This window comes from Notechis scutatus, chromosome 4 (genome assembly GCF_049901735.1).
Source record: "Notechis scutatus isolate UNSWTSFEM ecotype Mainland chromosome 4, rNotScu1.2, whole genome shotgun sequence".
In the NCBI taxonomy this organism is placed as follows: domain Eukaryota; kingdom Metazoa; phylum Chordata; class Lepidosauria; order Squamata; family Elapidae; genus Notechis; species Notechis scutatus.
In genome coordinates, this window is record NC_142012.1 from 113,648,619 (window position 1) to 113,675,805 (window position 27,187).

The window sequence follows — 27,187 nt, forward strand, 5'->3', positions numbered from 1 at the left end:
GTTGCCTCCTGAAAAAGTACCTTTGTGACAACCATGTCCTGGATGACTGAGGATCTCTACAGACTTTCCTCTTCTAGGCAATTTTTGAACATCGGTGTTTGGAGTTTATTGGCATGGAACACTTCTCACTGGTGACCTACCAGTCAGGCAAAAGCGTCCACCCCAGGTACCTATCCACACACTTGCCCTAGCACACCTTGCCACACTTCAACAAAAGCACTTGGAAGCTGCCATTACATGGAATAGGGGAACAAAAGTAAGTCAATTTACCAACAACTGCTCTTAAATTTTGCTGCAATAAAACTGTACAAACAGATTACTTTTACACCTCAGTATTGACGCACATTAGAGCTCAGCAATCAGAGTAGCACAATTGTGATGTCATATTTTCTGCTGACTCAAGGACTGGAGAAATGCACATTATGGTGGGCATGAGGAAGCATCTTAGCCTGAGACAGCTGGGTGAAATTGAGAGTGAAATGCCAGCAGATGAACAGAGGATTGTCCTGGTGGTTATCACTGGATTTCTGCCATTATTAGTCATATTTTTTCTCCCTGAGTTCTACTTCAAGCCTGCACAGCTCAAAAGGAAACAAAATTGATCAGGGAAATAAACCTTGATTAAAATTCAATCAAGTAATTGAAATCAGCAATTTGTAGTTGTTTTGTTATTTTGGTAAAATCACATGAACCCACTATTATAAGGTCTTTGTGAAAGCAAATATAATTATAACTAATGTCTAGAAGGGTTTATTGAAACAATTCTCACAAGAAGGACTTCTACTCTGCATCGGATCTAGTTCACAACTGTCTTTACAGATGGAGACATATCACTCTTGAATGAATATTTAACAACATATAATATAATATTGATAATGTGCAGAAATATATAAATATTTGTCTTTTGCTGTTCAAGCTGCTTCTAGCAGGAATTTATCTTCTACCCAACCACCATATATTTGGAATCCTGTGTAATCCTTTCTGTTTTGTTCCAAAGGATTTCTTACCCTCCAGAACATGCTGTAGGCCATAGAAATAGGAAATCTGTTTTTGAAATATGTATAGATTATGTCTGCAAGATATACAATACAATATTGCATTGTATACAATAATAATTGTTGTATAAAATACAACACAATTTGTATACAGCACTATAAACCAATCGAGAATCAAAAACCATAGCTCATCTGTATTACTGCACGATGAAAAGAGCTTTATTAAAATAATTCAGCAAAGCAAAATAGTAAAGAAGAATGAAGTTTAAAAAAAACACACATGGAAATTATGAAATCAGAAGTCATCTTACCAAGCTAGTTAAAATAACTGGAACTAATTAATTTCTTAAAATTTGTCTTTTCTTTTTTGTCAACTAAAAATTATCTGTTTTGTTATCAAGAAAAGTGTCCTTATCCTTTCTTCAAGCAGATGATCAATTTAATTTGGCAGGAAGTAGGGAATATATGTGTACACAGAGATACATTAAATAGAATAGATAGAGTTGGAAGGGACCTTGGAGGTCTTCTAGTCCAACCCCCTACTTAGGCAGGAAACCCTACACCACTTCAGACAAATGGTTATCCAACATCTTTTTAAAAACTTCGAATGTTGGAGCATTCACAACTTCTGGAGGTAAATCCATCGCTTTAAAATGAGAAACGTTAGAAAGTATCTTCTAAGCTGTGTTGTGATTGATTTTAATGTCATCATATACAGTATAATATGATGCATTCTGTACTTTTGAGTTCTAACTAGTTGTTTTCATAAAATCACATAAAACCCATTCATATATCTTTCTAGTAGTATCCTTTAAGTTTTTGAATGTTAAAGTCACTAAAGTTTGTTTTCTTTTTCCTGAACATTTTTATTATCCTGAAATTTAGGGGTGGGGAGGAATGTGGCTTTGTGTCAACATCTATCAACATGATTCTCTGGTCAAAGATCATGCTGGTGCCACTAAAATTGGAGGACCTCTTTGAGAAATATTACATTTCCCCCCGGATTACTATTATTAGCTTGGTCCTTGTTTACAACACAGCAATGCAAAGCATTAGAATTTTCCTTCCCACTGAATGCATTGCATCTGTTGTATTTCTTTCTGATTTTTCTGATTATTAACTCTAGTTTTCAGGCCACATGGCACATAAATCTGCTTTTTCATATTAGCAGATGAGCCTCCTAACCTAATACACGTTAAAGAAACCAAGCATATCTCTGGCAGCATTAAAAATTTATTAGCTGGTTGCATAGAGTATAATTATGTAAGCCCTGGATGTCCTTAAACAGGACCAAAATACAATTGCTTACATAAAAAAACCCACAATATATGGTCCACATAATACTGTACTTAGTAGCTCTGTTCACATAACAAGGGCAGTCAACATATTACAGGAACTGTCTAAGCTGCATAAATGACCCACTTAATTATGTCAGAGTTATTCATATTTATCTCCAAACAGACCCTGTTTTGTTTAAAGCTGAACTGGCTCTCTCTTTATTGTGTGAATTACTTAATGACCGGTTGACTCTATCCCAAGACTGTGGCATCAAGTGGATCTCAAGTCAACCTGTTGCAAATATGGACCAGCAACCATCTCTAGGTAGGAAGAGAACATATCATCTTCTAGTTACCCTGAAGAAACTGAAACCACAATCTCTTAATATGTAAATCTATGCAAGTGGCAGATTTGTGAAACAGGAGACCCAGGAAACATTAATGAACCAAAGTTTGGAAAATGCAAGAAAGAAAATTTTATTTTAAAGTGGACAGCTTTACATTCATTCATACATACATACATACATACATACATACATACATACATTACATACACACATACATTTTATGCTTTAATTTTGTATATATACATTTAGCTTGTGTGTGAGAGTGTTGGTGGATGTTGGTGTGTGTGTGTGTGTGTGTGCATATTCTTGCTTATATATTCAATAAACTTAGTTATGAACATATATGTTCCAATTTGACCCTAAGAGTTAGCAGACTATTTACTGGCTTCTTGTCAGATGTGCTGAAATATTTTCTGTTTATTTTTTATCTCCTAAACTCCTCCCCCCACACACACTTAGGACAAATTTTAGAGTTCCTCTACTCAACTTGCCATGTTTCCTTGTTATGTCAATTGATCAGAAGCTGTTTCCACTATTAATTGAGCCTTCTCCAATATGGAAACTAGCCCAGTTCTATATGGGAAATTTTCCCTACCAAGAATGCTCCAGGAGTTTTCCTTCTTATATCTGTTATTTCTTGTTTTGTTTTTTAAATTGGTGTGTGTGTGTGTGTGTGTGTGTGTGTGTGTAGTAACTGTTTGGCTAACCTGCTTCTAGAACTCCAATTGTTATATACATACATGCGCTCATGCATACATACTTATGTGTGTATGTAACATTTGCAGTTTTAGAAGCAGGTTAGCCAAAAAGTTATTTTTTCTATCCTGATTCTATAAGAAAAATTGCCAAACTCTACTGTGATTTAGCAGAACTCTGATTGGGAATTTTCAATTAATTAATTTTTATTTTGACTGTGAATTCCATCATCCAACCAGGAGGGAGCTTCAGGAAAATGGAGACTTCATCTTATACTTTTGGAAGAAATCTCCTTACTGATGACACTATAGCATTTTTTCCCCTCAAACTAATTGTATCTTTTTTCATGCCCTAAGCCAGATAAGGCATATCTCATTAGAAAGGAAGAGAGAAGATATAACATGAACTTAAAAGCTTCTTTTGAACATTAAAGAACAAGAATCCCTAATCAGCATGATATATATTTTGTATAATTACATGTTGGCAATCCTTCTCTTGCTCATTAAGCAGAAAAATATGTCTTTCTACAAGGCAAGAAAACTCTGAGCCTATTATTGTTTGTATCTATAAAGTATGCCTAGGATCTGTAGAATCTTCTGTTCTCACAAATATAACCAAAATATTATCATTAAAGCCTATCTGGAAGCAGGGAACTCAGTTTTCAGCCAATATAAACTGACCTAGCTGTTCTAAAGTTATTACATTTCTTGTTTTTGCATCTGCCAAATCTATCTGCCCATTTAGAATTTAGTCCTAACACAGAAAGAAAATCAATGTTTGTGCCTTTTGGATGAACTGTATACCCAAAATTTGTCAAGATAAAATTTAAAAGATAAAAATAAGCTCACAGAGACAACCAAACTGCCTTTTGTTGAGCTATAACATTGATAATTGGTTAAATTTTGGCATAATCTGCTAAAAAAAAACATGTGGTCATATGTCCAGCTCAGATGAGTCATGAAACAGATGATCAATAAGTATTCTCCAGCCTTTTTTTAGATGCACTTGGACTGTAAAATCCAGATTTTTCAACCCATGTGGCCAATAGAACGTTTGCAAATTAAAAGGTGGGATATGAGCTTTATATGCTTTGTACATGCTTGGCATTATAAGACAAGATAGAAAAAAACCTGCACATGGATAAGAGAACACATGAAAATATATGATATAATTAAGAAAGTAAAAGAATTGCAATGGAAATGCGCTGGTCACATAGCGAGAAGAACTGATGGGACCGAGGTATCAGATGGGACCGAGGCAGTCATAGAATGGATCCTACTTGATAAAAAGCATCTGTGAAGGAGACTTAAAATAAGTTGGATCAAAGACATCAGCAAGTATTGTGGGCCCAATTGGCAAAAGACAGCTCAGGACCGTATTAGTTGGAAACATGCGGAAGTGGCCTTCATCCTGCAGTGGATAGTCAGTGGCTAAAATGATGGTGATGGTGATGATGATGATGATGACATATTTGTTGACTCTTAACATTATCTAGATCTATATTGTTTCCCCTTGAAAAGAAGGAATCTCTTCACTAGTATCCCTGTTGAGTATATTTAGAATATACAGTATAACTATGAAACAAAAAATATTTCAAAAAGCTTTGTTTCAAAGGTTTTTTTTAAAATAACCTAATAAAGTCAGGGTCTGCATTTTGCTTCATCTACTCTCTTAAGAACTTTCTACCTTTCTAATCTTTTAGTACTTTATTGTAGTCCCAATAGTATGGACAGCAGTTTTAATTTCAGTGTTGCCTAACTATGCTTATTCTGTATTGCATTTTTTGTCTTTTAATATTGTTTATGTATGTAGCAAGGACGAGCTGCTAGGTTGGACTACTTTTTTCATATTTATCTTTATAATTTTTATATTATTTTTGAATTTTGTATGACATGTAAACATTTAGATTTACAAGAAATACTAACAAATAAAAAAATAGCACATCCCAATTTCTTGAGAAAATATAGTTATGCAGTAATTTGGTAAAGGGTTTTTTCCTAATTTGAAACAATAGTAATATTTCACTGAATCAGATGATAGAGACAGACAGACAGACATAGAATAATTATATTAACTTGAACTGAGGAGATTGTATAAACTAAGCTAGTTGGTTGCACAGAGCTAGATATTTAGACTGAATTTGGCAGGTTCCAGCTGAACAAGAGTCTGCTTCAATTTAAGTCAGCTTTACATGAACATTGTCCTATGATGCTGATAATCACATTGGTTAAGTTAAAACTTCTATCATGGATCACTTAAATGTAGTCTAGGGCAGTTTGCAAATGAAGACTGTTCCAATGAGTTCATGGGCCCAAATGATTATACGGTATAACTTATATAAGCATTGTTCTATGAAGCTGATAATCACTGGTTAAGTTAAAACTTTTATCATGGACCACTTCAATGTAGTCTATGGCAGTTTGCAATTGAAGACTGTTCCAAGGAATTCATGGGCCCCAAATGATTATATGGTATAACTTCAAAATATTTATTCCCATATTTGGTTATGGGAACAATAAAAAGCGTTCATTCAACTGTCTAAAGCCCTAAATGTCTTAAGACCTACTTGTTCTTCTATATTTGTCAGAGTAAGCCATAAGGGGAATTTAGAACAACTCCCTCTCTTTATTCCACTACTGCTATGCTATCTGTTGCAATATCTGTTACTACCAGTTCATTAATTCAATGTTGGAATACGTTCTTCCTGTCTTCCACCTTCTTCCACTTCAACAATCATGTTCTTTCCCCCTGCTTGTTTCAAGAATTTCAAACTTTCAAATTTGAAGGTTCATAACATTCAAGTATTCTCAGATCATGATCCATTCAAATTTTCAGAACTGAAATGCAAGTTTTTCAAATTCTTTTTTTTTAAATAATTTGTATTAAAAGAATTTATGTATATAATAAAATACATACAAAGAAAAAAATATTATAAAGTAAATGTGGAAAATAAAAAAGACAGGAAAGTTAAAGATGACACAAAGATAAAGGATGTAGAAAAAGGAAAAGAAACTAAAAGAAGGAATATATAATCAACCAACCCCTTGCTCTAAAGCTACATCATGTCTTTCCCCTTTTCTATAATCAATATTGTCTAATTCTCAAAATCATAAATCACAAGTTTTCCTTTTGTTTTTTACACAAGAAGTCCATAAAGGGTTTTCCAGTTACCAATAAATGTTGATATTATCCTTTTCTCCAATAAAAAAAATCAGTTTGTCCATATCGGCAAGTTTCACCAAGCATCTCAGCATGTTCACCAAGTTTCACCATTTCACCAAGCATTCTGCCATGGTGGGTAATGCCGAATCTTTCTATCTTTGTGCATATAGTAATCTCACCACAGTGATCATCTATTGCAGTGGTTTTCAAGCTTTTCTTCACCACAGATGGCTTTCAATACCTTTTGTGGCCACAGTCCATGGCCACAGACCACCAAGACTTAACTCAAGATTTAAATCATAACATTTCTTAACAAGACTTCACAGACTCCCTATGATGACATTGTGGGGCCCCCAGGGGTCCACGGATCACAGGTTGAGAACCACTAGTCTGTTGAAATAGTCTTCCATGGGTCTTTCAAGGTAATTATTGACAGCAAAACTTCCTCTCCCTGTGATGTCGGGATTTGGGATAGAAGGGTAGACAAAAGTTCCATCTTCCCCTCTTGCAATATTAGATAATGTAAGTGAGATCTTTTGAGAGATTTAGGGTTAGGATGATCAAAAAAAGTGCTAAGACAAATTTGTCTTTATCTGTCTTCTGAAGAAAAAAATCTACTTGATTCAATTCTCTTTATGGTGTGATAAACAATAGTATAGTAGCCTTGGCCAAAAACATTTATTAGCAATTACATTTGTTGGTTCTAGGGATACGCGCTAACTAAAAAAAAGTGTTAGCTATCAGATATCTAACTTATTTGTCTAGCAGACTATCAAAGCTGGTGGAAAATAATGCCTCCTGTAGATATATCCCACTGTGACTTTAATGTTTGCAAGAAGCTGGTTTTCTATAAAAATGAGTTAAAGCTTAGTGTAGACAAACAGAGAAAATAGAAGCAATAGTTGAAAATGGAACTGAGCTGGAATCTTTCCCAAGGAAACCTGTGTATGATAGCACCCTGCAGATGAAGAAAAGCTTTGCAAGAGGCTGGTTTTGATGCAATACAGGCATTCTGACATGTGAACTTTATGCCTGGTTGGAACCAGATGCAGACCTATGTGGTTGTAATTAACTCCATCTCCCACCTTCTTTACTCAAGACAATTCTCTTCCCACAGAATTTTAAATATTGGTCATTTAAAGGGAAGCTCCCCATCTCCTTTTTCAAACACCATAGTAGTATGTAGGTCTTCTGCATAAGTACATGTATAAGTGTATTTCTTGTCACTTCTCACAAGGGCTGTTAAATGGAGGAATGGTAGTTGGGGATGGCTTTAGAATTGCTCACAGCAAGAATTCAGGATTGTTATTGTTTTGCATGCTTCTAGATACATGCACAAAATGTGCACAAAATGTGAGCAAGGGGTATTTTATGAGCATGTGAGCAATGTATTTATTTCCATTTTCTGTAACATCGGAGTGAGGGGACTCCAATTATTCTTGAACATAAGCTGGTTCAGAGGGTAAAGTACCAACTAAATTTCTTTGCCCTCATCTGTTGGTCAATTGGAAAAGGCTCTACTTCTTTTCAGCAAGTATTCTGTTTTCATGAATGCTAATCCTGGTTGGTTTGAACTGATTGGGTGACATTCATGGAAGTGATTTATGCTTCATTAAAGTGGTATCTAATCTTGATCTATAACAGAGAACTCCAAACTTGGCAACTTTAAGACTTGTGGACATCAACTCCCAGAATTCTCCAGCCAGCTAAATTTGGGGACCCCTGATCTATATAATACTCACAACCTAATCTATGCTTGTTGGAGAGATATCAGGAAATTAGGACTAGCACTACCTAAAGCTGCTCTTTTATACTTAATTAAATCACCATTTGTCACTGTATTATCAGAAAACAGTCCAATCCCATTAAGGCTATGATTTTATTCTTCTCTTGTTTGAAAGCATGCTTTGTTGAAAATAGGACATTCTTTTGAGTAGACATGCATAAATGTTCACCCATAGATAAATCTTGTAGAGTTCAAGCTACCATTTTGTTTCAAGCTCCAACCTGATCTCTATTTACCCATTACTTTAATAATAAGAGAGGGAACTAACTTCCTGAATATTGTTCCTCATGTCTGTAATCGCTGTTATGAAAACATACTTAGTTTATTTGTTCATATGGTCATTGCTGTCTAGTTTGGTAATTTCATATGTTTTATTAGCCTATCTATTCATCCTTTTATCCTGTCAGACCCAAGTATGCTTATTCTATACCAAACACATTCCATATTTCAAATTGTCTCTCTTATTTTTTCAGCCCATAGAAAAAGTAAGCCTTTTGTGTTCATTCACTGCCATCTACTGCAAGTCAAAGTAGCTACAAGTGAAATTACTCCCAAATAATCTGTTCTGAAGGCCTTGAAAGACATTCTACATTGAAGACAAGCAGGCCTGGCCGTACCCTGGTGGGAGACTGCTGAAGAAGATCTGGAAGCGTCTTTGAAATATGTAAAGAACAAGTTTACATTTATTTGAAGATCTACCAAATAAATAGCAGAATCAAGTGAATTCTCTCAAATTCATTTTTCACTATTTCTCTTAACTTAGGCAGCCCTTTCACATATTAGATTATTTATTTATTATTTGTATCCTGCCTTTATTATTTCAACAAATAACATAAGCTAGCGAACATATCCAACATACCTTCCTCCTTCTATTTTCCCCACAACATCCACCTTATGTGGGTTGGGCTAAGAGACAGCAATCCAGCTGGCTTTCATGGATAAAACAGGACTTGAACTCACAATCTTTTGCTTTCTAGCCTGGTACTTTAACTCCTAGATCAAACTGGTTGTCATTATGATTATCTGATAATGAAATTTCTGCATATACTTCCTTGTTTCCATTTTCAGGTGCATAGAAAGAGAAATAATATGTGTCTTGGAAAATCTTCTGAAACCAGACAGATCTAAATCAGTGGGAATATTTAAATTTATATATACATATACACTTTGTGAAGTAGCTTACCTTAGCCAAAATCTTTGCTGTCCTGCAAATATATCTTCAAACATTTTAAAAACCAAAAGCATTCAACAGTATGATTTTTCTTTGCCAATGTAATGTAACTTTATATCAGGGCTGGTATAATCAATGTGCAGAGTACATTGCCCAACAAAATAACACTATATAAAGAAACCCATTGCCAGGTAATTTGAGATGTACTGTTTTTCAATGGATATTTTTCTGTAATATTTCTAAGGATCGTTATTAAATTGGTCTAAGAAAGCTGGAATATTGTATGTTCCAATTTATTTTAACAGGGCAGAAATGTCTCTCTGCAGCCTGAATTCTGTTTCCTTCAGCCTTTGGAATATGAAATTCTTTAGTAAAAGGAAAGAGGTAAATGCAAGTTGTTGGTTTTTTTTTGCAGCTTTCAGTTTACATTCAGAAAGACCAGGGGAGAGAGCCCTGGCCTGCGAATTTAGCCATAGGAGACAGATGCTTCTGTGTTTATAAAGAAAACAAATGTTGCATAGATATCACTGTTTCCCAAAGTTATGTCATCCAAAGGAAAATAAATCATGTATAGTTTTCAGGGAAGTGGGGAGCAGCATTGCCTGCAGCCAAAAATGATATGAGAGATTAAAGAACTATGAGCTGCAACCAAATGGCACTTTTTTTAAAAAAATGGAAAGCTCTGGATCTGTAGAAGATCAAAATTTTTGAATAATAATCTGGGAAATTATTTCTAACTGACACTGGCTTCATGTTATACTTCTGTTCAACTGAGTATGAAGTTGTGGCTTCAAATACTCATCAGATGTCTGAGAAACACCTACTATAGAAGTTCATGGGTAGATCAGGATGAATCTCTTAATAGTCCTTCCTTTGCTCCAGATTCCTTTGCTCCAGTTTCTGTAAGATGGGTCATAACAGCAGGTAACATATGAATATAATCTATGAGATTGTGTTTTTCCTCCTTGCATTCAGAAAGACAGATGCTTCCAAAGTGGGATTTTCTGCCACAAGGGTTATACTCTGTCAAACATAATTTTCTGTCTTCCCCTTCCTCTTCTCTCCCAACCAGATACCTTCCAGGTGGCCACATACCATGGTTGTAAATGTCCAACATCTTTTGTTTGATTGATCCATTCCAAATACCTGAGAGACCCAGGGTGGTTTCAGAGGGAGCTTGGAGTTTTCCCCAAAACTCTTGTTACATGGTCCGGCTGAGGTTCTTGATACAACTTAGAATGAGCAGGTGGCGGGGGCCATGGACCAAACTGCATCTGCGAGAACTTCTCTCTGTGTGGATCTCATAGAGCCCCATGGTTTACTGAATGATTCAGAGAGATGAAGCAATGTAAGAGATGCCCACAGTGCTACTGGAGGAAGACAAGGAATGAGGCTGATCAAGAAGAGGTAAGAGCCTATATTAGGACTTATCTGGTGATCATAAGGTCGCTGAACCATAATTCTACCTTTGCTCTCATTGCATCAGTAGATAGCTAACTAGGTTTTTTTTTAAGTGTAGCCCTTGCAGGTTCACTGTGAAAAATACTCTTGGTATCTGTCAGATATAGTCAGTCCTTTGGAGGTGAAAGGAACATGACTGAGCTTTGTTATCCAGGAAGAGTTTAAGCCAGTTTCTCTCGAGAAAGTGGTCAGGGTTCTTGGGACGGTAGGCATGGCTACGTATGCCCCTCCTGGTTGGTTAAGGTTTCCTGGGAGGTGGCAGGTGGTTAGGTCCAAGTGGTGATTAATGTCTCTTTGTGGGAGAGGGTGGCCTAGCCTGTCTTGAAGGAAGTGATGGTATATACCTTCTCAAAAGGCCATCCTCTTTTATTAGGCAACTTTCACCCAGTCTTCAATTTTCTCTGTTTAGGGAAAGTTGAAGAGAAAGTGGTTGACACACCGCTACAGCCCTGAATTAAGTGGACTATCTGGACCCTCTTCAATCTGGGTTCACGCCTGGGCACAACACTGAAACGGCATTGGTTGCATTTGTCGATGACCTTTGGAGAGCTTGATATGGAGGTGATGGAACCATTCTGGCCTGCTGGATCTTTCAGTGGATTTTGATACCACGACCATAGTATCCTTCTGGATTGCCTTTGGAGGGTTGGGAGTGAGAGGCACCTAAGTTATGGTAGTTCTCCTCCTTGTGCTTGTGGGAGGGAAGAGGTCAAGCCATGGGCCCCTGAAATGTGGGGTGCTAGATGTAGATTTTTTCCCTTCCAAGCCCAGAAACCCTGAAGGTTATACTGACCACAATTGGTTTAAAACTCCATTGTAAATATCCAGCATGTGTGTGTGTGTGGATTTTTTTTAAAAAAAGAGAGAAGACAAACTAGAACAAGTACATTAAGCCTCTAATAGGAACAAGCATAACTTTTTTACTTTCAAAAAGCCTTCCTAAACCTCTCAAAATCTAGAGTAGAAAAAGCCATCTTATGCTCTCATGTTGTTACGTGACTACCATGTTCCCTGTAAGAACTGTAAAAAAAGGGTTTAGGTAAGGTTTTCAACTCAGAATACCTAAGTTAGTAACATATTGCCTCGCTATATGTTGGCATTTTGGGGTTGTATAGTTTTTGAACATATAACACAAGAAAAATGAAGAATTATTACATTGGATGAAAAAAAAATGCAACAATTCACAGCAATATCATTGTAACTATAAAGTTTGTCATTTTTTGTATGTAAAACAGTGCCCCCAACTCAATTGGCACCATCTGTTTGGATGAAGGAAGTAGGAAAAATAAATGCAAACTTCTGAGCAATTAATCAAGTATTTGTACTAAGACTATGCTGGAATGTACTTTGCAGTTTCTCAAAGTCCCCCCTCCCCCGCTAAAGAAACTTTTAATTTTGTGCCTTATTCTCAGGCTGCTGAAAATGTCTTTCGAACTTCCCTTGACATTGTTTCCAACTTGCTATTAGAGATTGCAACCTGCTAGTTTTATTGTTTTTCTATAACACATATTTCCAGTCTAAAACTCCCTGGCTGACCACGCTACCCATTGTGAAAAAAACTTAATAGAGGAGTTATCATTATCAGTTTCCTTGGGATTTAAGTGTGGGAAACAAGGGAGGCTACAAACTGTTGGCAAAATGATAACACAAGAGCAACACACGCATTCTTCCACCACCTTGAATGTAAGTAAGACAAAAACATTGCTCATTGTCCCATGAAATTTGACCAGAATCATCCTGTCTTGAAAGAAAATTTGAAAGGACGTTATTATCTTTCATGAAGTTCAGTGACAACTTAGGGGAAAAAAACAGAAAAATGTTTTCTGCGTAACATTAATCTGGATGGTAGATATATGCAAGTGGAACCCATACTTCCTATTCTGAGATTCTTACTACTGCAGAGAGGTTCACATAACCTCTCTGAAGTGCTGAAAGAATGCATGGGGAGATACGGTTACGCAGGCTTTCGGTTACACTTCCAGCAGTCACACAGTTGTTCTTCCTTGGCAGCAAACTGTCCAGACTTTGGAGTTGGGAAAGGGTCTAAGTCCCTCTGAGGTTCTCCAGATAAGAGACAACTTACCTAAATTCCATACTAATAATAGCATAATGGAGTATCTATACTTACATAGGCGTAGATATCACACCTATGTAGACCCTTTACATTCCATAAAATAAATGCAAGATAAAATGCAAGGAAGTGATCCTAGTACCCAAAGGGTCCTTCTTTGATTAGAAATATAAAGAGATCAACATTAGCCCATATTGCCTCAGAGCCTCTCCCCCCACCAGTATTCACTGGCTGCATAGTTGTCTGGCTAAAGATTCAAATGTTGATGGTGCAACTAGTCCTCCATTAGAATGTATACCTGATGAATAATACTTTATTAGACTTTGTTGATCCCGCAGCAAAACAGACCCCAGGTGTCACAAACTGCCAGATGCTTCTCTTTAATAATCTGCCACTCCTGTTTAATACAGTCCCAGAAGACACATCTAACAGCATGATGAAGTATTATCTATTAGGCCAAACACAAGGTTTCTACTCTAAGGAGCCTCCAATCGAAATTATACCGATAACCTAATGAGACCATACACAACAGCAGCATAAAAAGGGTGTGAGAGACAGAAGGGAGAGTATCACACAAAATGAGAAATGGGCTCTTGAGGAAACATAAATTATAGAGAACAGAGGCAGTATAATTAGCTATATTGCGTTCTTAGGTGTAAGAAAGAAAGCAAAGAGATACTGATCAGAGCCAAAGAATATATTGCAAAAACGGGGGGAAATGAGGTAAGCCATGATGGTCGGGTCAGCTTTTCCCAACCTGGACCCCTCTCCCCCCAATTGTATGAGTTTTTAATTCTCATAAGCCCTAGCCAGCCCCAGATGTTGTAACCTCAACGTATCAGGGAGGCACCAGATTAGGGAAAATTAATTTAGGCCAGGAAAACCTGCCTCTTCTTGGGACTAGGATAGATGTTCACTATGGAATCTCTGAATTCTATGAGGCCAGACATGAGGGGGACCATTTGGCCTAAGCTGGAGCTTAAGGGATCCACACATTTCAATACTTGCAATTACTGTAGTTTTTTTTTTTTAAGGTTTAAACCCTGTTTCACTTAAGATTGAATGCACGTGTGTCTTATTTTATTTTCACATGTTCTCATTTATTTTATTTTGGTGGGCCTCCAACAGCTGGAAAAAGCCTGGGAATTTCTAGTCTCTGAAAGAGGCTGATGTGAAGAAGTATTTGAAAGAAAAATATAAAATGTCTGTGCTTGCTAGGGGAACTAAGACAAAACCAGGTTCTGTTATATTTTTAAGAAAACTAGAAGGAACAAGGTGAGAACAGAATTCATGAGGTTGAAAACATGAGATAATATAATTACAGCAGAGATTTTACTTATGACAGGAGTTGAACCACAAATTATAACTCTGTTTTATCTCTCTATATCTAGTACTGCTGACTAATGAATCCCAAAAAGGGGAAATTATTGTAAAATATATATTTTATTGAAAGTTTCTTGTTTCTTTATGCAGTACTCTGTTGAAATTACTAGGATGCCTGAGAACAGCCTTCAAAAGCTTCTTAGGTATTAGAGTTTTATAAAAAATGTTTCTCTGTCCAGTCTTTGCATGGGGAAAAAGTATGACTATTACATTTTCTTAACTCTTCTCCACGTCTTCCACAATGAATAGCTCTACTTAGCCCACTCAGCAAGTCTTTTGGAAAATAACTAAGCGGATTTTCCTCTTCAGATTAAATGATCTCCAATGATCTTCCCCTCTGCAAATCAGCAGGAAGTGGAAAAAGAAAAGAATTGTTGTGGTTTTAATTTAGGAAAATATGGGTGCACTTATTCCAACATCATTGGGTAAATTAATAAAAAAATATGTGAGCTTCCATTGCTGAGGTTCATCTGAAAGGCTGTTCTGAATTCTAAATCTGAATTTAGTTGGCACTTTTAGAGTATTATTTTTGTTTAATTTGTATTTATATTTACTGCTTTAATTAGCATTTGGTATATCTACTAACCAAGTAAACTAAAATATAATTATGGAAGGATAAGTAACATGAAAATATTACAGATTGGATCTTGATTAAATATCAGCTTAATTTGTCTGGTCTGTGCAATCCACTAGAACTTGTTTCCTAGTTCAAGACTGTATCTATTGCCTTATTTAATGACCACTGAAATCAAGTGGACAAATCATTACAGATAATTCTCAACTTATGACAGTTTAACAACTGTACAACGTTATAACAGTAGTGAAAAAAGCGAATTACAACTAGTCCTCACACTTTTCAGTGTCCCCATGATCAAGTGATTAAAATTTGGGTGCTTGGCAACCAGTGTATATTTATAAGAGTTGCAGCATCTTAGAATTACATGATCACTGTTTGTGATCTTCCCAGGGAGCTTCTGACAAGCAAAGCAGTGGTGGGATTCAAATATTTTTACTACCGGTTCGGTGGGCGTGGCTTGGTGGGCGTGGCAGGGGAAGGATACTGTAAAATCTCCAGTCAGAGGTGGTATTTGCCGGTTTTCCGAACTACACAAAATTTCTGCTACTGGTTCTCCAGAACTGGTCAGAACCTGCTGAATACCACCTCTGAAGCAAAGTTAATGGTGAAAACAGATTCGCTTAATGACCACAGCAAAAAGGGTTATAAAGCCAGGCCAAGTGATTTAAGAACTGCATGGCTTAATGACCGAAATTCCCATCCCAATTGGGTCATACGCTGAGGACAATCGTCACAATCATATGGCACTAATTTAGTGTGGAGCCAAGACTAGGGGTAAAATCTAATTTACAAAAACAGGTTTCTGTCATGCAGAATTCTCAGAGTGCCCCAACTGCTTGTTGCAGAGCCTAAAATCTTTAGCTGTAGGAAAGAAACTCTCTTTTCTGAATGCTGCTAATAGAAGCAGTTTTGTTCCAATTTGATTCAGAATATCAGTTTTCTATCCATGCATTGTGAATTTTTCCATTATCCAAATTGATTGTACCAACTAATCTGATTTAACAAGTGAAACTGCCAAAGCTTTGTCAAATCAGTTTGCTGCAACACAACTTTGCACAGGTCCATTATCTGTGTGGAAACAGAGCCCCTGTGCCACCTCTAATTAATGCCCATGAAAATTAAATACATAAATAAATAACATATGCTGTGAAATCTTGCAAAATTACGGGAAGTCATATGAAATTTCAGCAATTGTCAAAATCCCATAAGAGTTCAGTCATTTTTAATTTGTCTTTTAAATTTATCTTTATATTATTTTAGCTAGTTCTTCATTTACACTAAATAGTTTAATGATTTCTAACACCTGCAAAGAAGGCCACCTGTTCTATTATTAATAACACTAGTGGGGAACTTTCATCATAAGTTTGCCAAGACTAAAGTGGTCATATACACCCTCCCCCATTTTCGCTTTTGCTCTGTTGTCTCAAATTCTTTTCGTAGAAAAAAGTCTGCCCTGATCATTATGCCTTAGCTCTCATTTTTTTTTAAAGCTAATGAGCTTCTTTGTGATTCTTCCCTCTTTTGCTTTGAAAAACAGTTTTTTTGTTGTTTTTTTTAAAGTCTAATGGTTGGCAGAGCACTTCAAACTGTAATCTAAATCCCTTAATGAAGTTCAACCATTAATGGAATTATCGTAATATTAATTTCATGTCCATTCTTTTTTTTTTCCCATCCACATAATCTTTTAATAAAATTGGGATGGTGCAAAGGTAATGCCAAAAGCTGTATTTTTCTCCATATGTAACATGTTTTTCCTTTTTAAAAATTCTTTGACACATTTGGTGTCTTTTACCAAATACCTACTGGGATCACTCTTATTCACATCACTCCCTCTCACTTTTATTCTTCTGTACTATTAGATTTAGCTTTGATCTTTCCTTTCCTTTCTGCCTCTGGTCTACTACATTCATCTGCAAAAAGCAAGAAGGGTGTTTGTTTAACTAAAGCATTTTTTCTATCACTAGATTTCCCTTCTTTCTACTATTGCTGTGTGGATATTTCTTTTTGATCCAAATTTTATAGGCTGTATTCTGCTCCCTTGAAAAATATATTTTCCTAGCCATTCCATAGTAGTTGTGAACAACAACAAGTTGATAAGTCATATAGAAAACCCCTAGAATTTAAATTCTACTCTTTACCACAAAACCCTCCCACCACAAAATCTTTATGTACGATGATAATTCCAGAGTTTATCAGTTTGACTGGTTTGCGTTAACTTTTATAGTAGAAAAATATTTTAAAAACTAGAGGATTGTTTCAACAGCACTGGCAGATTATGCTTATTTTTATATTTTTACAATTTAAATAGCAGATGAAATTTTTATTCAGTTGAAGGTCAAACTGTGCTCCAGTAGAACTGCAAACCGCAATAGTTTAATTGGCAGAAAATAAAAATAATCAGTTAATTAATCCACAGAAGACCAAAGAGATGAATGAAAACTAAAATATTGCAGATGGAATTTTGTTCTGGCAAATAATAGCTTTCATTTATTAGATTCCGGCTTTAAAAAAAAATCTTTTATATCTTTAAAAAAAGGCATCTAGTTTGAAAGTTTGGTGGTCTGCAAATGTACTAACCTTTTTCTTCCACCCTTTTTTCTCTGATTCTTGGAGATTCCGTGGACAATCGCTGCTGTTTTCTTGGCAAGGTTTTTTCAAAAGTAATTTGCCATGGCCTTCTGAGAGAAACACTGGCTCAAGGTCACCTAGCTAGCTTCATGCATAAGGCAGGATTAGCACTCACGGTCTCTCAATTTTTAGCCTGATGATTTAACTGCTACACCAAACTGGCTCTTGATTAATAACTTTAAAAAAATATCTAAGCAGTTACAAATTCTCAGCTTAAATCTCTCGTTAAGAAATAAAATAATACAAGCATTAGATTGATGAAATAAGAAAATACAGTTACAGAAAGATAATGTATACGTGATAAGTCAAAGAACATCAGCAATGCACCAAATTCTTCTTGAAGAATTTGAATTCTTCTTGAAGAATGATTTATATACCGTGTTTCTCATATAATAAGGCCGGGTCTAATTTTTTTATGAGCCCCGAAAAAATGGCTAGGCCGTCTTTTCGGGGGTGACTTAATCCCCCCCCTTGCATCTTCGGGCAGGCGGCGACAGCTTGGATGTTGACCTCGGCATTGGTGGGGCACTTCGTATCGGGGTCAATGCAGGCAGCACCATATCCGGGTGTGCAACCAAAGTACTTCCTAACGGCAAGCCCCCCCACCATTCCCCCCATTTTGCATATTTTAATATAGGCCTTAATTTGAGAGGAGGGGCTTGATTTCATTTCATGCCTATAAAACATGCTGGGACTTCCTATTGGGGGAGGCCGTATTGTTGGAGAAACAGGGTAGTAGCAAATGATATTTTTGTAAGGCAGGAAGATGGCATAGTGGTGACTGGGTAACAGAATTTCTCCCCTGCTTTGGTCTTGATATAAGCCAGGACCATTTCAGCTGCTTTCTGTTACAAAAAAATTGTGGCCAGTGTGCACTACATGGAAAAGATATGGAAGTGTTTTTAATCTCTTGCCAACTACAAAAATGAGCACTATACTTCTCCCTGTTTCTTTTTTTAGATTCATCTGAAAGAATGACAATGATATTGGAGGCCTCATACAAAATTTGGTGCCACATTATAGAAAACCCTATTCTGGCTGTGTGCTGAATGAACTTCAGTAGATTTAAGATACAGAGCTTTACCTCACAAAGACCTGAGGAGGTGAACACAGTCACATGTTGCTTGATCTTCTCAAAACATCAGTCTCCGAATCTAAAACAGGTGGGTGTTTATTTTTGAAGCATTGGCATTCTTGGTTTCCAGTCAATGTGTCCATTACATCTATCAGAGGCCAATGTAACAGCTCTTTCCAACAAAACTTCTTTTGTTCAACCATCCAGTGCTTTCCCCATTTGTTAAGCTTTTCTTAAAATGGACACTATTGTAAAGGCCCAGCTTTTTCTCCCTTGTTTTCATGGGAGTGAGGTATTTTTTCTTGAAAAGATTTCTGAAAAGAATAATTGATTTTCATCAAAGGTACGTTCTTCTCTGATATAATTTGCCTACTCCATTTTAAAATTCAGATCAATATATGAATATTAAACTTCTGAACTAGGAAAAAAATGAGATGTGTGCACGGGAGTGGATATTTTTTTCTTACCTGAAAAATGTGATAAAATCAGAAAGTAAAGGAAAGCTAAGAAACATAAACACACATGCAACACACACACATACACAACTTGTTCAGTTGCTTGCATTCAAATTTTCATGACATAATTTCACTAGGATTACCTGTCAATAACTGTTTCTTTGAGTGTCTAAACTCTAACTCAAATGGCAAGTCTGCTAAATATCTTTACTTCATATTTTCGTGCTTAGATCCCAATTTGCATTTCCCAAACCTGTGTTATCCAGGCTGCATGTTCAGAATGCTTTCTGTATATACTGTAGCTATGTATATATACACAAACACACACATATGCATGCACACATACACATATACTAAAATCTGTGCCTTTCCAAATTCTGTGATCTATACATAGTGTAAAAAGGAATAAAGCATAATGGTAATATTTGGGTGAAAAAGGAACACAAAATACATTGGCTTAGCAAAAAATGGATTACAGAGTGTGCATACATGAGGATAGGTGCATATTATATTGCATTATACAAGATTGCATATTAGGAGAAATGAAAATATATAAATCTTCTTGCAGAGCTTTTTCTCTTTGTTTTAGCTGCAAACATAGGTGCTAATAGAATGGAGTGATGCTATGCTTGAAAAATGAGAAGGAATTAAATCAAATGTAAGAAACAAGTTTGTTTGTAGGTGAGAGGAGCTTTCCAGACTAAAGAACAGTGCTTTTCAGAAACAAAAAGCTTCCATATTTGGGAAGGTTGGAAGTGTCATTGTACCCCACTTACGTATATCTGAAGTTTTAAGCTCAGAGCTCTACTCAGTGTATCCTTCCAAGTCCAAAGCCAGATGATTTCCTGACAGAATCATTCAATCATCCCAATATGGTGCCTGTTACTGTCAGGTATCTCCAGGGGCTGAAGAAACTGAGAAGTACAAACAGAGCAAATATAGTACATGTTCTGGTGCCTTCTGGTATAATTGTGACAGGACATTGAAGAGGATGAACAAGAACTCTGCAGTATCTTTTCTGTCATCTTCTCCAGGTCATCATTCATCTCCCCAACCAAAGCAACCTGAAAAGAACTATATACTGCAAATTGGAACAAGTGCATATACCGGATTATACTACAAAACATATTTTTTTCTTCTAAGACACAAACATTGTAGGAAAGGTAAAGATCTAAATATAAGGTCAAAGTATTATTTAATATAGTATATAGTATTTTATAATTGCCTATCAGCAGAGATATCCACAGCAAACTATGACAATGTCAGACTGATTATATGCCCATGGTAACATCATCATATAAATGTCGAGATTATGTACTATACATACAATGTCTGGTTCAAGTATCACAGAATTTTCATCAATTCACCAATTTCATGATTTCCCCCCACCCCCGTCTAGCCTGATGATGAGTATAAATAAGTAATACATTACAATCCTTATAGAGTGGTTTAGATTTTTTTTATTCATTGTAAACTACACAAAAATTTAAATTGCATATGAGGAAGCTAAAGACATATCTCCTTACTTCTGATTTTACCTCTACATTTATTACAGGTCAGGGTCTATACAAACCTATTGGAAACTGTCATTGAAAAATGGTCCCTCTTTGAGGGAGATGGCGGTTTGGAAATACGATGTATAAATAAAGAAATAAAAATAAGAAAACAAGAATAAAAAGAATATGAAACATTTGAAAAGCACAAGAGCCACCATATGTTATCCCAAAGGTGATTTATAAAAAGGCAATTGGACTTTGTTGATTTTTTCCTTGAAAACATTTCACTTCTCATCCAAGAAGCTTGTTCAGTTCTTCTTCAAGAAGAACTTGAAAAAGAACTGAAGAAACCTCTTGGATGAGAAGCAAAACATTTTCAAGGAAAAAACTAAGAAAGTCTTCTTGTCTTTTGAAAAGCACCTTTGAGACAACCGTGATCTAAATGATTGAGAATCTCCATAGACATTATTTGTTATTTAATAGAAGCTAACAAACTGGGAACTGTGATTTTATTCTGAACCTATGGTTCTTAACACTTAACACTCTTAACACTTTCTCCACATTCATCTGTGGAGTACTGCACAAAGGTGGCTATTAAAACCATAACACTGTAGAATCTGAAGGCTATTGAATATGAAGGCCTTGCTCAGTACAAGGAATATTGAGAATATACAGCATAGGTGAATTTACCACTACTTTCTTTGGAGATGGGAAGGGAGAGACGAATTAGCATTTCCTGTTATGTTGTTTGTAGGTACGGGTTCATATTGCTAATAGTAGACAAATTCTATGAGGAAAGGAGTACAAAAGGCAAATGTATCTATACCTACAATTTTTTTTAAAATGATATTCCTAGATAGTGCTCTGAAGAGGAGGATTACACCAGGGTCAAAACCTGTTTATTTTAAAATTCCTCCATTTATTTCAAATGGGAGAAAGTCATGTTCTGAAGATGCTTCCCGACGGTGGCTTAACCTGAATGGGAGCTCACTCACGGAAAAATTCCTAGGGCCCAATTTCTGTGAGATTCCAATATATCTGCATTAGTGAACACACATGATGGTAATTACCAACTGTGACACTTTTGAAGTCAGCTGCCGCTTATTGATCTATATCTATAGTAGAGATCTAGATAGGAGCTGAGGTTTTTGGTTCAAGTTGAGAAAGAACATCTTGAAACTGTTCTGGGCATATGAAAAATTAATTGAATCTCTCTGGACTGAAGCCTTTCCAAATGTTAAACTATCAAAATTGTTTGTGGTATCCTGCTTGAAAAGGGATAACCTGCTCAGCCTTTATAGTCTGCAGGGTTACTGAAAGATATGTAATGAAAAGCTGCCATAATCATGGAACTTTGATCTTGAACAAGTTTGATTTAGAGATGATGTCCTAAATCTCCATAGATATTTACTTCTGGCTTTCTTTCCTCTGCTGAGGGCTAAAATGAAAGTTATATTACATTACATAGATTACTAATGGTGGCTGAACGGCTAACCTCTAAACCCCTTTCTTACTAAGCTTCTTACTACTGTTTCAAAATTCCAGACTTTGGATCAATCTATGAATTTTGGACAATAGTAGCAATAGAATCCCTGAATCCCTAACGTATCCTTTGACCTCAAGTTCAGGAAATTATGTTGGAAAGATCAGCAAGGAAAGGAACTGATTATTGAGATCCAGAGTTGATATTTACCTTTGGTTCCATCATTATCTGTTATTGGTTAGGTTCTTCATCTAACTGTTGTTCTTACCCTGCTTTCCTTACAGCACAGCCAGATGGTTGGCTAGCTTGATACAATGGATAAAATGGTTGGAAGATGCTACAGGGGGAAGACTTATCCAAAACCTTCATTTGGGATAATTTGATATATAATATCAATAATATAATATCAATTTTTCTAGTTAGAAAAAGAGCTAACTGTTAAATGGCAGAGACTTCAACTTGTTGACCTTACTGTGAGAACTTCTAAGAAATTTGCATATATCTGCATAAGGCATAAATAGCATGTCCTTGAGTGATCATTTCTCCTGTGGTCTGCAGCCCTCTTACTTTCAATTTCCATTAAATCATAGAGGGGAACAACATGATTGGGAAGTGTGAGCAGCTCTGACTTCAAAGTGATGGAAAGATACATATTGTTGAATATCTAGATTTCTTTGGAATGGACTTGACAAGATTACTTCAAACGAGCTGAAATATGTACATTTTGGAAGATAAAAAAGGAATGTTTTTAAATAAAATTCCACACGCTTAGCATTTTTGTTAGTTCATTTGATCATAGTTCTATTCTGCTAATTCTGGCACAGCAGGGAAGCTAGAAATAATGGAAACAAGGGGCCATCAAATTGGAGAAGACAGCTGATGGCTTGCATGAGTTCCAGATGTACCAGGAGGGTGAATAATAGGTAGAAATAATGGCAGAAGAAGACAACATTAGAGGAAGAAAGAAGCTGACATACAGAGTAAAAAGACCTGGAAAATTCAGAAGTTTTCTTCCTGTGAGATACACTTCTGCTTTTTTCTACTTTAGACTTCAAAGGCTTGAGATCTTGCATCAATGTTCTCCTGAGGGAAGTTGGAACTTATTTTTTGGGGAGGTTACAAAAGAATCTGACTACAGGTAGGCCTTGATTTAAAACCATTTGTTTAGTGGACATTCAAAGTTGCAATGTTGCTGAAAAAATTACTTACAATGGGCCCTAAAAACCATCACAGTATCCCAATGGTTACATGATCAAAAATTGAGGACTTGACAATCTGCAGATATTCATTAGTTTATCCAGGTGTATTTGTTGGTTCATTCCAAAAGCTGTCATTCTATGTGGTTGTACTCACAAATCCAACTGAATTCAGTGAGACTTCCTTGTTTGTGATATAATCATTATGTCCCTGGATTTGAAATTAGGTTCCTCCAAAGAGTTGGGGAACTCGTTCTTCAGCATCGTGTATTGATGTGACTGCTGGCAAGTCGAAATAAAAAAGAGGCAAATTCAGTAATAAAAAATAACTGTCCTTGGTGCGTTAATTGCTCCTAAGTGCTTCCAGAGAGACAAAGATAAAAGGAGAGAAGGTTCGATAGGATCTTACTGGAAGTTTGGCTGATTATTATATGCCATCAAATCAATGTCAACTCTTAGCAACCACTTAGATAGATTTTCTCCATGATGATGTGCCCCTAGCCTATTCTTTCAAGTCTCCCACAGTCAAAGTAACTGTTCACCTTGCTTTTCATCCTCTTCTCCTTTCTCGTACCTTCCCAGCACTAGAGCCTTCTCCAGAGAGCTAAGAAATGTGAGAAATCTAGGTTGATTCATTTATTGATCTATTTTCTTGGCTGTCCAAGATATTCTCAGGAGTCTTCTTCAACAACAACTACACTGTAAGCTTACTATACATACACGCACTACAAGAAATAATCACAATCCAGTCTATATCAGTGAAACCAGTGGGGGTTTGCTTTTCAGGAGACCTTTCCAGGTTTGTGGCAGATTTTTGGATGCTCATCAAATAAATTGTTGCAGACAGGACAACAGCATGATACACAAGCCAAGTTTCTTTGCTCCTGGCTAAATGTTGACAGTCTATCTAGTTCAAATTACAGTCTCATTATTCTCTCCTTGAGCTTGCTGCCTTTCCTAAAATAATATTCCCAATGTTATGAATAATAAAATCATGTTGCATTCATTATTTTAATCAAAGGCAAGGATCATTCATTCATTCCATTTATATGACTGCCCGCCACAAACTCATGACTAGTAAACCATAATCTCAAACAGCACAAAAACATAAAACAATACAGAAGCAACAGTGAGTGCATGTAAATTAGGTGCTCTATCATATTGAGCTAGGTAGATTCTGGAAAGGAAAGAGACAAAGTGTGCCCTGGTTATGATACTGGATAGGAGAAGAACATGCTTTGCCATTTGCCTCCTTGACAACTTCGTGTCCTTGTGGGGTCGTTATTTGGGGTAGAGAAGGAATGGGAGAACCTCATATAAGCTGAGCAGAGAGGTCCTCCAAGAAAGACAGGATAGAAAATTAACAGACTTGGCATGAGATTAAATGCTTTTGTGGGAATACCTCTCAGATACAGGTAGGGCTCAATTTACAACCATGTGTTTAGGGATAGTTCAAAGTTACAACGGCACTGAAAAAAGTGACTTATTTTTCAGACTTAAAAATGTTGCAGCAACCCTAGGATCACGTGATCAAAATTTGGACACTTTCCGTCCAGTTGTGGCATGTATTTATGACGGTTGTAATGGCCTGGGGTCATGTGATCAACTTTTGTGACCTTCTGACAAACAAAGTCAATGAGGAATCCAGATTCGATTGAAAAAATGTGTTATTGACTGAACAACTCCAGTTATTTACTGTGGCAGAATGGTAATAATATGGGGCAAGATTCATTTAACAACTGTCTTGCTCAACAACAGAAATGTTGGGCTCAATTGTGGTCAGCTGTCGAGGACTATCTGTTTGGGTATTAAATATTTCTCAGCATGTACTTTGGTAGTAAATGAAAGGGCTTCAAACAAAATCAGGATCTGGGGAAATCTAATAAGCAATATTAGTAATAAAGAAGCCATAAAAGATTCATTTGTATTTTCCCTCCTTTTCTAGATTGGTTGCAAAATTAGCACACAAAATGGATCTGTATTGCCTCCTTGTGGCAGAAAATGGAAGTGACTACTGTACTTTGTACAAAGAACCATTGGGTTAGATTTAGTAAGATTTTGTCCTGCACTAATCATCTTCCTTTTTAAAAAAAGGCTCTCAGTTTACGCCTTGGATTAGTTGCAGGGTATTCTAATTTCAATGAAAATTAGAATGCATCTGTCATTACTATAATAGCGAACTGGAAATGTAATTATCTATTGCTTCAACAAAAAGGTTAAAATGAGAGCAAATTTACTGGATATATTATTTAACCCCAGTGAAAAAACATGAACTTTTTAATAGGAAGAAAAGGAAAAATAAGGGGGAAGGGGGAAGAGGGGATGAAAGCATGTGAACAAAGAGTCAGAAGATATAAAGAATGAAGTATGCTGCAGTCTTATCTTACGGGGTGAGGAGAGAAGGTACACACAAGTAGTCCTCTGGTTATGACCATTTGTCTCTGGTTAAGACCATAAATCATTTTCGTGGTCATGGGATCATGATCTGGGTTCTCAGCACCTGGCCTGAGACCATGATATTACAAGGAGGCACAGTCACATGGTCACAATTTCTGACCTTCCCTACCAATTTCCCAGAAGCAAAGTCAACAGGGAACTCAGCAAGAAGGCAGAAGTTGTTATTACACAAGGTCCTGGCTTAACGACCCACATTGTCTACATTTACAGTGGCAACCAGAACTGCTGGAATTGCCATCAGTAAGCAATGGAGTTACTCAGTGGTGGGATTCAATTTTTTTACTACCGGTTCTGTGGGAGTGGCTTGGGGGCATGGCAGGGGAAGGATACTGTAAAATCTTCAGTCAGAGGTGGTATTTGCTGGTTCTCTGAACTACTCAAAATTTCCGCTATCGGTTCTCCAGAATTGGTCAGAACCTGCTGAATACCACCTCTGGAGCTACCTGATATTTCACTTTACAACAATGATAATTAGAAACTGAGTTTCCTGTCCAAATTGTGGCCATAACTTGAAGAGTATATGTAACAACACCAAAGGGCTATTGGGATTTGTAATTAATAATAAACTAGAGCATAAACAATATACGACACGGCTTTCCTATAAACACTGTTTCCTGATAAAGAATGGAGGAAGTATTATTTAGAAAACATAATGCATTTGACCTCAAGTGCCTTGCAGTTTCTGGCGTATTATTTGGGTCAATGGGCTGCAACATTTATTTCGAAGGACAGAGCAATATGGCACAAATAAATGCTTATGCATCAGTGTCCATCAATAGACCAGAGGTAAGCAGTTAATTTAATTTTAATTGATTTGCAGGGACAATATCTTAATTCTGATTTTCTAAGTCTTGTGGGGAGTTTTTTAAATCCACATTTAATGCACGTGTGCATTTAAACAACATATTTTAATTGTTCCTTACTCAAACAATATTTAGAAGAGAAGAGAATACTATTTGGCATTATTATTGCTGTTGTTGTTCTTATTAATCTCCAATTTGATTCAGTCTGGGACTGGTAAAAACTTAACAGTCCTAACCGAAGTCCTAAGGGCTATTAAGGTAGCATCTGAGAATATAGGCAGTTCCAAGTATGATGTTGATGATGATAATGATGCATGACATTTTATCTATGACTACACATCTTGGCATGTTGCGTTTACACAGTTTCAAGACTTGCATATTATGCATAGAAAGCATAATGCAGTATTAACATATGCATTCTTCTTTTCAGTCAAATACGTGAACTAGGTATGTTTATTCTAGTTCACATTAGTTATATTTAAATTAACAAACTAGGTATGTTTAGTTTAACAAAGAGCAGACCGGGAAGAGACAGATTAGCCATCTTCCTGCTATACCCGAAGGTCTACCACAGGGAAGAGGGCATTATTCTGCACAGTATCTGAAGATGGGACAAAAACCAATGTGTGAAATGTCATCAGAAGAAGAACCAACTTGAAATGAGAAAT

The 27,187-nt window shown here is 36.4% G+C and overlaps 1 long non-coding RNA gene across 4 annotated transcripts in view; it reads left to right on the forward strand.

The window, feature by feature from the left end:
- LOC113413702 (uncharacterized) overlaps positions 1-25,530 on the forward strand; it is a 78,557-nt gene extending 53,027 nt beyond the window's left edge. The window contains exons 3-5 of one of the 4 annotated variants that reach the window (XR_015749395.1): positions 18,515-18,717; positions 20,119-23,201; positions 23,842-25,530. This is a non-coding gene — a long non-coding RNA (uncharacterized LOC113413702). Of the gene's footprint in view, positions 1-18,514; positions 18,718-20,118; positions 23,599-23,841 lie in introns of those variants that run through there. The other 3 variants (XR_015749396.1, XR_015749397.1, XR_015749394.1) reach the window with 3 other exon arrangements.
- Positions 25,531-27,187: the final 1,657 nt, after the last annotated feature.